At 33.3% G+C, this 11,802-nt stretch overlaps 1 non-coding gene across 1 annotated transcript; it reads left to right on the plus strand.

Annotated features, from left to right (window-relative positions):
• Window positions 1-5,555: 5,555 nt before the first annotated feature.
• Window positions 5,556-5,662, plus strand: LOC139894990 (small nucleolar RNA R71). Its single transcript, XR_011775462.1, has one exon. It is a non-coding gene; the product is annotated as a small nucleolar RNA R71 (small nucleolar RNA).
• Window positions 5,663-11,802: the final 6,140 nt, after the last annotated feature.

Consider the following 11,802-nt stretch of genomic DNA (forward strand, 5'->3'; position numbering starts at 1 on the left):
GTGATGAATTAAATTTTTGTATGATATCAATAATTTCAGTTTCGCATACCTAATTTTATTGAATATCAATTTAATACTTTATAGCGAACGATTCAACGTTTATTGTCAAAAGGTTAAAAGCAATAAATAAAAACAAATAAAAACTGTACATACTTACCTGTGAGATAAAATTCTCAAAGATCTGCTTTAGCCGGCTCATAGGAGAGTCGTTCGATTTGGTTTTCCATAGCTACATAAGCGTAACCTCGAATTTTCAATAACTTTTCTTCTAAACATATGAACGGTCCTTCTCTACATAGAGTAACGAATTCGGAATTGGAATGTGTTTGATTATTCGAACATTTCCCTTCGTGTGACCATTTTTCGCATTTATGACATCTTTCAAGGTGTTGTGCTCTTCTTTTTGTTGCGGATTTTGATTTTCCTTTACCAAAATGTGTCTTATGATGATCTTTCCTGAGTTCTTTCCTTACGTCGTCCATTTTTCCTCTTATGAATGATACCAGTTCACTCAGGAAAGTTTTATTTTTACGTTTAATAATCATAGCGTGTAGTAGTAGACCATGGGTCAGATCAAAGGAATTCTTCATCTCGTAAAACCTAAAAGAAATAAAAATTCAGAATGGAGGGAGAAGACTAGTTCTTTAGGGTCTGCTAGGGAAAGACCATTCAGATTCCATTCTCGAGAACTACACGAAAACAGAAAATCTAACCCTTAGACAGCATTATATTATCCTTTAAAACATTTGAATCTCCCCACACTTAGTTAGCTGTGGTATCGAAATTGTGATTAACTTCATTGTCAACTTCCCTCGGACCATGAATATAGTGTTTAACTCTGTGACCATTAACTTTAAATTCAATCCCATTTGAATTTATTAACTCTAACGTTCCATATGGGAAAACTCTTTTGACTATGAATGGTCCAGACCATCTTGATTTCAACTTTCCAGGAAATAGCTTGAATCGTGAATTGAAAATAAGAACTCTGTCTCCTTCCTTAAATTCTTTTGAACTTCTGATTCTTTTATCATGCCATTTTTTCGTTCTTTCCTTATAGATTAACGAATTTTCATATGCATCATGTCTTAATTCTTCTAATTCGTTTAGTTGACTTAACCGTAGACGTCCGACTTCATGTAAATCAAGATTACATGTCTTCAAAGGCCAAAATGCTCTGTGCTTAATTTCTACTGCAAGGTGACATTCTTTTCCGTAAATAAGTTTAAAAGGTGTGGTGCCAATTGGAGTTTTGTAGGCTGTTCTAAAAGCCCAGAGTGCATCCTCCAATTTCATGGACCATTCCTTCGGATTTAATCCTACGGTTTTCTCTAGAATACGTTTTAAAGCTCGGTTGGTATTTTCAACTTGTCCACTTGTTTGTGGATGATAAGCGGTTGAGATTTTATGAGTTACTCCATATCTTTTGAGAACTTTCTCAAGTTGATTGTTACAGAAATGAGTACCCCGATTACTTATTAAAGCTTTCGGTGTCCCGAACCTAGCAAAAAGACGTTTTACAAAGTTGACTATAACTCGTTCATCGTTCGTTGGGAGAGCTTGTGCTTCTGCCCATTTAGATACATAATCAATGTCAACGAGAATGTATAGATTATTATGAGATTTTGAAAATGGACCCATAAAGTCAATACCCCAAACGTCAAATACTTCACATACTTGAATGGCATTTTTTGGCATTTCATCACGTTGACTTATTTTTCCGGCCCTTTGACATGCATCACAGGATTTACAAAGAAGGTGTGCGTCTTTGAAAATTGTAGGCCAATAGAATCCAGCGTCATAGACTTTTCTTGCTGTGAGTTGAGGCCCATAATGCCCTCCTGTTGGTCCTGTGTGACAATGGTTTAAGATTTGACTAGCTTCATCTCCGAATACGCATCGGCGTATTATTCTATCAGGACAACTTTTAAATAAATGTGGATCTTCCCAAAAATAGTGTTTTATATCACTAAAGAATTTCTTTCGTTTTTGGTACGACAACCCTTTTTCAAAGAATCCACATACTAAGTAGTTTGCATAGTCTGCAAACCATGAAATTTCATTATAATCGATTTTCAATAGATATTCATCAGGAAAGTTGTCTTATATGGCTGATTCATTTAGAACTTCCAATTCGGGATTTTCAAGACGAGAAAGATGATCAGTGGCGAGATTTTCTGCTCCCTTTTTGTCTCGGATTTCAATATCGAATTCTTGTAAGAGTATGATCCAACGGATTAATCGTGGTTTGGCATCTTGTTTCGAAAATAGGTATCTAAGAGCAGAATGATCAGTATAGACCACTGTTTTAGCTAGAACGAGATATGAACGAAATTTGTCAAAAGCAAAGACAATAGCAAGGAGTTCTTTTTTAGTAGTTGTATAATTCATTTTGTGCTCCTTGTAACGTCTTACCAGCGTAATAGATAGGTTGAAATCGTTTTTCAATCCTTTGTCCTAAAACGGCTCCCATTGCAAAATCACTTGCATCGTACATGAGTTTAAATGGTAGATTCCAATTTGGAGTTATCATGATCGGCGCATTAGTGAGTTTTTCTTTAAGATTATTAAAAGATTTGATGCATTCATCCGAAAAGATGAATGGAGCATCTTTTTCTAGGAGTTTTTCATAGGAGTGGAAATTTTAGAAAAATCTTTTATGAAACGTCGGTAAAAACCGGCATACCCTAGAAAACTCCTAACTCCTCTAACATTGGTGGGATGTGGAAGTTTAGCAATTACATCTACTTTAGCTCTATCGACTTCAATTCCTTCCTTTAAAATTTTATGACCATGAATGATGCCTTCTTTAACCATGAAATGGCATTTCTCCCAATTAAGAACTAGATTTGATTGCTCGCATCTAATAAGCATTCGTTCAAGATTAACTAGACATGTTTCAAAAGTATCACCGAAGACTGAAAAGTCATCCATGAAAACTTCCATGCATTCTTCTATCATGTCGTGAAAAATCGCCATCATGCACCTTTGAAAGGTTGCAGGGGCGTTGCAAAGTCCAAATGGCATGCGTTTGTAAGCAAAAGTACCATAAGGGCATGTGAAGGTGGTTTTCTCTTGGTCCTCGGGTGCGATTGGAATTTGAAAGTATCCGGAGAAACCGTCAAGAAAACAATAGTAACTGTTCCCAGCTAACCTTTCCAACATTTGATCAATGAAAGGTAAGGGAAAGTAATCTTTTCTGGTGGTGTCATTTAATTTTTTTGTAATCAATACAAATACGCCATCCTGTTACAGTTCTAGTAGGAATAAGCTCATCTTTTTCATTTGTGATGACAGTCATGCAACCCTTCTTAGGTACACATTGAACTGAGCTTACCCATGGACTATCAGAGATTGGATAAATTAAAACTGCATCTTGCAGTTTAATAATTTCTTTCTTAACAACATCTTACATATTAGGATTTAGTCTTCGTTGGCGTTGCACATATGTTTTATGACCTTCTTCCATAAGGATTTTATGTGTGCAATACGAAGAACTTATTCCTTTAATGTCATGAATCTTCCATGCAATAGCTGGTTTATGAGCTTTTAGCACAGAAATGAGTTGAGATTTTTCATTTTTCGTAAGAGAAGATGATATTATTACAGGTAATTCAGATTCACCATGTAAATAAGCGTATTCCAAATGGGTTGGAAGTGGCTTTAACTCTAATATCGGTGGTTATTCTATCGATGATTTGTATCGATATCTGTCTTCCTCTTTCAACATTTGAAGTTCTTCTGTTGTTGGTTCGTATTCATTAGCCATAAGTGTAGCTAACATTTCAGCTTCATCAATTGGTTCAGTTCCTTCTACTAAAGAACATTCTCCTGTTCCTTGTAATTCTGGAAATTCTTCTAACAATTCTGCATGTGAATCTATAGTTTGAATATAATAACATGTATCATCTGCAGATTGCGGTTGTTGCATGGCTCTATCAACAGAAAAGGTAACACTCTCGTCCTCTATACTTAGGGTCAGTTTCTTACCAAACACGTCTATTATTGCTTTAGCTGTGTTTAAGAATGGTCTTCCTAATATGAGAGGAACTCGAGAATCTTCTTCCATGTCCAGAATAACAAAATCTACTGGAAATACTAAAGTACCAACTTTAACTAGCATGTTCTCCATTATCCCTCTAGGATATTTTACTGATCGATCGGCTAGTTGTATGCTTATTCTTGTTGGTTTCAATTCTCCGAGGTCTAGTTTAGCGTATAGTGAATACGGCATTAAATTTATACTAGCACCTAAGTCTGCCAATGCTTCTATTGAATTGAGACTACCCAGAAAACATGGAATTGTGAAACTTTCTGGATCAGAAAGTTTTTCTGGTAGCTTATTCAATAGCACTGCAGAACAATTAGCATTCATAGTAACAGCTGAGAGTTCTTCCATTTTCTTTCTATTTGTGATTAGATCTTTCAGGAATTTAGCATATCTTGGCATTCCTAAAATCACATCAATGAAAGGAAGATTGACATTTATTTGTTTAAACATATCCAAAAATTTAGATTGCTCGGCTTCGAGTCTTTCTTTTCTCATTTTACTTGGGTAAGGAAGTGGTGGTTGGTATGGTTTAACATAAGGTTTTGCCTTAACTGTGTTATCTTCATTAACCTTTTTAACTACCAGTTCTGTTTCCTTCTTTTGTTCAGGCTGTGGTGCCTATGTTGTAGGAATAGAGCCATCAGAAATTACAGGTATTTCAGGTGGTTTAAGTGTAATACCACTTCTCGTGGTAATGGCTTTAGCTGTTTTATTTTGGGGGTTAGCATTTGTATCGCTAGGTAGACTCCCTGGTTTTCTTTCACCTATCAATCTTGCTAGGTTACTCACTTCTTGTTCCAGATTTTGGATTGAAGCTTGTTGATTTTTAAATGCTTGAGCATTTTGTTCATTAGTTTGTTTCTGAGATGTGAAAAATTGAGTTTGAGATTCAACTAGCTTCGACATCATATCTTCTAAATTTGGCTTTTTATCATCGGTTTGTGGTGGTTTATTTTGAAAAATAGGTCTTTGCTGGTTGTAAGTATTATTAGATACTTGTTGATTGCTAGGACCTTGTTGGTTGTTGTATGGAACATTTTAGTTATAATTCTGATTTTGATTGTAGTTCAGTCTTGGCGGTTGATAATTATTTCCAGGCCTTTGGTTCATGTATGAAACATTCTCTCTTTGTTCCATTGTTTGTTCAATACTGAGACAATCTTTTGTTAAATGTGGTCCTCCACACTGTTCACAACTAATGCGTATTGCGTGAATATCTTTAGTCATCTTTTCCATTCGTCTCTCCATTCGTCTCTCGAAAGCGTCTAACTTTGCGGAAATGGAATCAAAGTCATGGCTAGAATCGGCTCTAGCCGCTTTAGATGATCTAACGATGTCTTTTTCTTGATGCCACTCATGTGAGTGGGAGGCTGTGTTATCAATAATTTTGTAAGCTTCAGTTGCGGTTTTCTTTATAATGGAACCACCAGCTGCTATGTCGATGTCTTTTCGTGTAGTAATGTCGCATCCTTGGTAGAATATTTGTACTATTTGATAAGTGTCTAAACCATGTTGAGGACATCCTCTCAAAAACTTTCCAAATCTTGTCCATGCCTCATATAAAGTTTCATTTGGCTTTTGCGTGAACGTAACAATTTCTCCTTGAAGTCTCACGGATTTAGATGCCGGAAAGAATCTTTTAAGAAATTTCTCCACTAAAACATCCCATGTATCAATCGTCCCTTCAGGTAACGATTCTAACCAATCTTTGGTTTCTCCCTTTAAAGTCCAGGGAAATAACATGAGATAGATCTGTTCATCCTCAACTTCTCTGATTTTGAATAGAGTACAGATCCTATTAAAGGTACGAAGATGTTCGTTTGGATCTTCCTTCGTCGTACCACTAAATTGGCATTGATTAGTTACCATGTGTAGGAATTGTCCTTTGATTTCATAATCTGGCGCATTAATGTCTGGTTGAGTAATTGTGTGACCTTGGCCAGTGCATGTAGCTCTCATTCGATCTTCCATACTTAGAGGTTCCATTATTTCCATAATTGAATTTGTTGAGTACGAATCACTAGAGGATTCTGATTTAACGGTTTGTAGTTCAGGAGGAATGATTAGTGGTTCAGGATCTTGGAATTGTCCTTGAATATCCTCCGGGTTCTCAATTGTGAAGTCGGGTTCAAAAAATAGATTATCGGAAATTTGAATTTGAGTACTTGTTCTACTAGATGATGATTCTAAAGAAAAATCAACGGCAATAATATTGGCTAGATGTCTTGATCGAGTTACAGGTGGTGAACGTATAAAAGGTGGTGAATGTTTTGCTCGGTGCATTCACTGAATATCCTATTTGTTACAAATATAAAAATTATATAAGTTATCAAATTAATAGACTTTTTTGATTTTGCCCACGTTTCGAATAGCCAATAGATGCAGCAGGTAGCCAGGACTCTTTAAATCGGAAGCCCACTACTCGCCACTAACAAATCCAACTATTACTACGAACCAGAAAATTTGATGTCTATCAATTTAATTGCTTAAAATAATTTTTTCGTCGAAATTTTGAAGATAATAAAAATCTATGTCCTAAAAACTAGAGCGTCGAGAAATAAGAGAAAGAAAAAGAGTGTGTCGAAAAACGTCGAAAAATAAAAGGTCAAAAAAAATAAGCGTCGAAAAACAAAAATAAGAAAATAAAGCGTCGAAACTTAGAATTCTAAAAACTTAAGACTAAAAGTTGCGTCTAAAGGTGTTAGAGCTTAAAGAAATTCTAAATCCAAAACGGCAATAACTTAAAAGGCACTAAAATCTATTAAATATTAAAGCGATCAGCGACGTCGTAAAATTCTAAAGTGCCTAAATCTTAATCTAAAGAAAAAGCACTTAAGGGATTTTACGGCAAAGCCTAAAAAGCTAGAAATATAAAATTACTACGGCAAAATACTAGGTTTAAACTTAATTACGAACGAAAAATGTACAAATAAACTATAAAAATACAAATTATAACTAAAATAATAAAAATATAAATTTTATACAAAAATTATTTTTATATTATTATTTTATAAAAGTATTAGTTTATAAAATTAATAATAATATTAAAACTTAATATTACTAATTATAAACTAATATTAATAACTAATTAAATACATAAACCCTAATTAGGTTATTAATTAATAATAATAATTAATAACACAAACCCTAATCCGTACCAGCTAATGATCAGACCTGTCAGTCTAGTCCATGCGGTCGCATGGGTTTAAAGAGGTGCAGCCATGCGATCGCATGAATGCAGATTCAGATTACTATGCAGGCCAAAAAAAAATGCAGGTTTAGTTTGTTTTTTTTTTTTTTTTTACTTTTTACTTTGATTTTCTTTGATTTTCTTTTTTATAGAAAATATAATATAACTAAAACTTATATAAAAAAAACCTATTAGTTTTTGTAACTAAAAAAACTTTTTAATTTAAAATCTTAAAAATATAGATAAATATTTTTCTTTTTTTATGTTTTTATATTTTTGTTTCTTTTTAAAACTTTTATGAATACATTTTTACAAAAATAGATTAAAACTAAATTTTTTTATTATAGAGTTCTATGGCGTCCCCGGCAGCGGTGCCAAAAATACTTGATGTGTGCGAGGTGTAGTACGAAATAGTACGTAATACTATTAATTTTACTACGAAATACTATTAAATACGATACAATTTTACAAAAGTTATTTATTTATTTATATAGATGGATATACCTAAACCTTGCTACAACACTTATAGGCAGTGTACCAAATCGTAGAGTAGTGTAGTTTTTAGTAAGTCCGGTTCGTTCCACAGGGAGCTCACTAAGTTTAACGCTATATTTATTTTAAACTATATTTGTATATATATATATATATATATATATATATATATATATATATATATATATATATATATATATATATATATATAAGTAGTATTATTATTATTATTATAAAAGTTGAGTTTTTACCGTTTAGTGACCGGTTTGTCGATTTTATGTCTTATGTCACAATTAAAACCTAAAGTAAAATATTAAATATAAATATAACTTAATTTAAAGCGTAAAGTAAATGACGATAAATAAAAATGCGATAAAATAAAAGCGCGATTATTAAAAGTACGATAAATAAAATGACGATAAATAAAATGACGGTAAATAAAAGTACGATGAGATATAAAATAAAGGAATTATGCTTATTTAAACTTCCGTAATCATGATGTTTGACGTGTTGATTTTAATTTATTACCATGGGTTAATTGTCCTTTGTCCTGAATTATTCGATATGTCCATCTGGTTTTGTCCATAATAGTCCATCGATCATAATTATAAAGTCCGAGAGTCTTCGCCAAATTAACCTTATACCCGAAGTCAAATATTCCAACTAATTGGGGACTTAAACTGTAACAAGGTTTTAATACTTTGTTTAATGAATACACCAGGTTATCGACTGCGTGTAATCCAAAGTTTTAATACTTTGTTAACAATTACACCAATTACCCTTGAATGTAATCCACCCCTGTTTTAATGAGTCCAGTGACTATTAATCCATCCCCGTGTCCGGTCAAATGAATAATTATTAGTATTTATAGATATCCCGCCCACCGTACCCAGTCAAGCATATGTGGTTAAATATAAATACGTCAAATTATAAATCTCTATATTAAATCAACGAGATATCATTTAATTAATATAAAGCCCATTAATTGGTCCAAAGCCCAATAACCCAATCTTAATATTTAGTCCAACATCACGATTACTTCGGCTTAAATAAACATAATAATAATTTAGCTACGAGACATTAATTTAAAAAGGTTGAACATAACTTACAATGAGTATTAATCACGTAGTGTTACACGGACAGAATTTCGACTTATAAACTTAAAACATTTGCCACTATAACCTTATTATTATTAACTTAATATTAAAATTGAAATTATAATTAAAATATAAATATATATTGAGAGATAGAGAGTATCAGTTGATGAAGGTGTACTGAACTTGTCCATGTCGTTGGCTATTTATAGCACCTGACCACCATTTCACTGCCATGCGATCGCATGGAGATAAGGCAGCCAGGCCATGTGATCGCATGGCCTCCTAATCCAGCTCATAATCACTTATCTTCTTGTTTGCCGATGGTTTTTAATAATATAATATATATATATATATATATATATATATATATATATATATATATATATATATATATATATATATATATATATATATATATATATATATTATATTATATTCATGTGCATAGTTGACTTGTAATTTTAGACCCGTTGCGTCACGCGTTGATAGTTGGTTCATGTCCCGGTTTCGGATTTTCGAACGTCCTTTCGTACGATTAGATATCTTGTACTTTGCGTTTTGCGGCTTGTACTCTTGTAATTTTTGGACGTTTCTCAGCAATAATTTGAACCACTTGGATTGTACTTTGTACTTTTTAGCTTTTTGTTCATTTGCGTCTTCAAATCGTCGAATCTGTCTTTTGTCTTCACCATTTATTATTTAAACAAATATCACTTGTAAATAGAACAATTGCAACTAAAAGCTTGTCTTTCTTGAAGGATAATGCTTTGAAATATATGTTCGTTTTTAGCATTATCAATTGTCAACGGATGTATTATTGTAAACTATTATTTACGGTGATTGTCTATATGTAGAAATCATCAGATGTTGAAAACCTTGGAATTAGATATTCATTTATGGTGTGCCTTTTTAAAAGAATGCAATGTTTACAAAACGTATCATGTAGAGATCAAAACCTCACTATGAAATCAATGAATAATGTACCGCGTCAATAGCGATTTTGGCGGGTCGTTACAGTTGGTATTCGAGCTTGAGGTCATAGGGAACCAGAATTTGCATTAGTGTGTTTAACTGGTAATTGTTAGGATGCATTAGTGAGTCTGGACTATGACCGTATCTGTTTTTATCAATTTTTGCTTATCATTTCTTGTCGGAAAATTACCTGCTTATCATTCTTAAGTCTAGACATGTTTTCCTGCATTTATTGCATAGATAGTGTACAGAAAAATTCATATCTTAGCATATCTGTTACTGTAAACTTTACCTGATATATTCCAAAGATTCCTCCGTAATTTACGGAATTTTGGTATTATATATACATATGTAAATTATGTATTGAAGAGTACCAATCTAAATCCTATAATCCATCCCACATAAAAAAAAATCATTTCCCTGATTATACAAGATGGATCACGTATCTAGTTCAAATTCCTTAGATTCCGACAACTATTCCGATATGGATTTCCACTCGAGCTCCAAAAGCAGTGTAACAGGAATGGATCAACCAATCATCCATCACCTATTCTGGATGAATTGGGGATAGGTTCATAGCCTACTTAGTCATTGGAGACAAGAAGAAGGTGATCCCTTCCATCCACCACATTCCCCTCTTGGCGAAGAACCTGAAGCACTTACCGGCGAACCTGTTCGTAATACCATTTTCTCTCTCATTTCCAGAGCATCTCATCATGATTATATACTATCTCAAATTCTAGATCTTATTCATCCGCTCGTCCGAACTGATAATCACCCCGGTGTAATAGAAGAAGTCAACGAGCTTCGCGCTCGAGTAGTGGCTTTGGAGAATATGGTGCTAAGGTTACAAGCACCAGTAGCATCACCGGCATCAACAGTACCACCATCAGCAACATCAACGGTACCATTACCACCACCAACAACGACGTCCACATCACAATTTGTTCCACGAGCATCAACGTCACACGCACCATAGATACCAAGGAGTACCAACAACAATAACCGATAAAGTATTAATTCATAATTTCATTGGAGAAACATTCTGCGGAGATTATGTAATCTCTAAAGTCTTGAAGATTATCTATTCTAGCCTTAACCATAAATCAGATGAGTGGACCGAAATGATAGAAGGAAGAGTAAAAACCCTGACAAGAATGGTGTGTGATTTACAAGCTAGACTTGTTATACAAGCGCCACCGGTAGTACCACCAGCATCACCATCAGTATCACCAACACCAGCAACACCTATAGCGCCACAAGCTACACCAGCTCCATAACCATCAACGATATTGACATCACAATCATCAACGGATATATTGTATCAACAAGTTATGAAGTATTAACTCATTTCCTCTGAAGAATATATATGTATATTTTATATATATATGAGTTTTGAAACCACAATAGATCTTTTCGTACTAAGTTATTACGTATGAATTTTAACTAGTAATTACTACTTGGTTAATTCATATTACTAATATGCTATGATGTACATCATTCGTTAACGACTTAACCATTGTTAACTACAATCTCTGTTTCAACACAATAATTTTATTTCATAATAAACCAAGTGTACTATTCAAATACATGTTTGATATTACACTTTCATTTTCGATATACTCGGAAATTTCTAGAAATCATCATTCGTGTCTTGCGAAGTTCACAAGAATTCCACGAACACCATCCATTAAAGAAATATCAATAGATGAATAATGAAGTAGTAATTCATAATTTCATTCAAGTGGAAGAAATACTCAGCAAAGATTACGTAATTTCTAAAGTTTTAGGGATTTCTCAATAATAATTCCAACTGTAAATTAAATGAGTTTAATTTAATATTAACTCATTAAATCAATGTTACATCTGCAGAAAATATACATATTTTCATAAAGACTGTGATAAAATTCTCTTGTACAAAATATTACTTGTGAAATTTTTAACGGGTAGGTAATGCTTGAGAAATATTTAAATTCACAATTTATATGTTACATTCTTCG

Source organism: Rutidosis leptorrhynchoides, chromosome 2 (assembly GCF_046630445.1).
Source record: "Rutidosis leptorrhynchoides isolate AG116_Rl617_1_P2 chromosome 2, CSIRO_AGI_Rlap_v1, whole genome shotgun sequence".
NCBI lineage: Eukaryota > Viridiplantae > Streptophyta > Magnoliopsida > Asterales > Asteraceae > Rutidosis > Rutidosis leptorrhynchoides.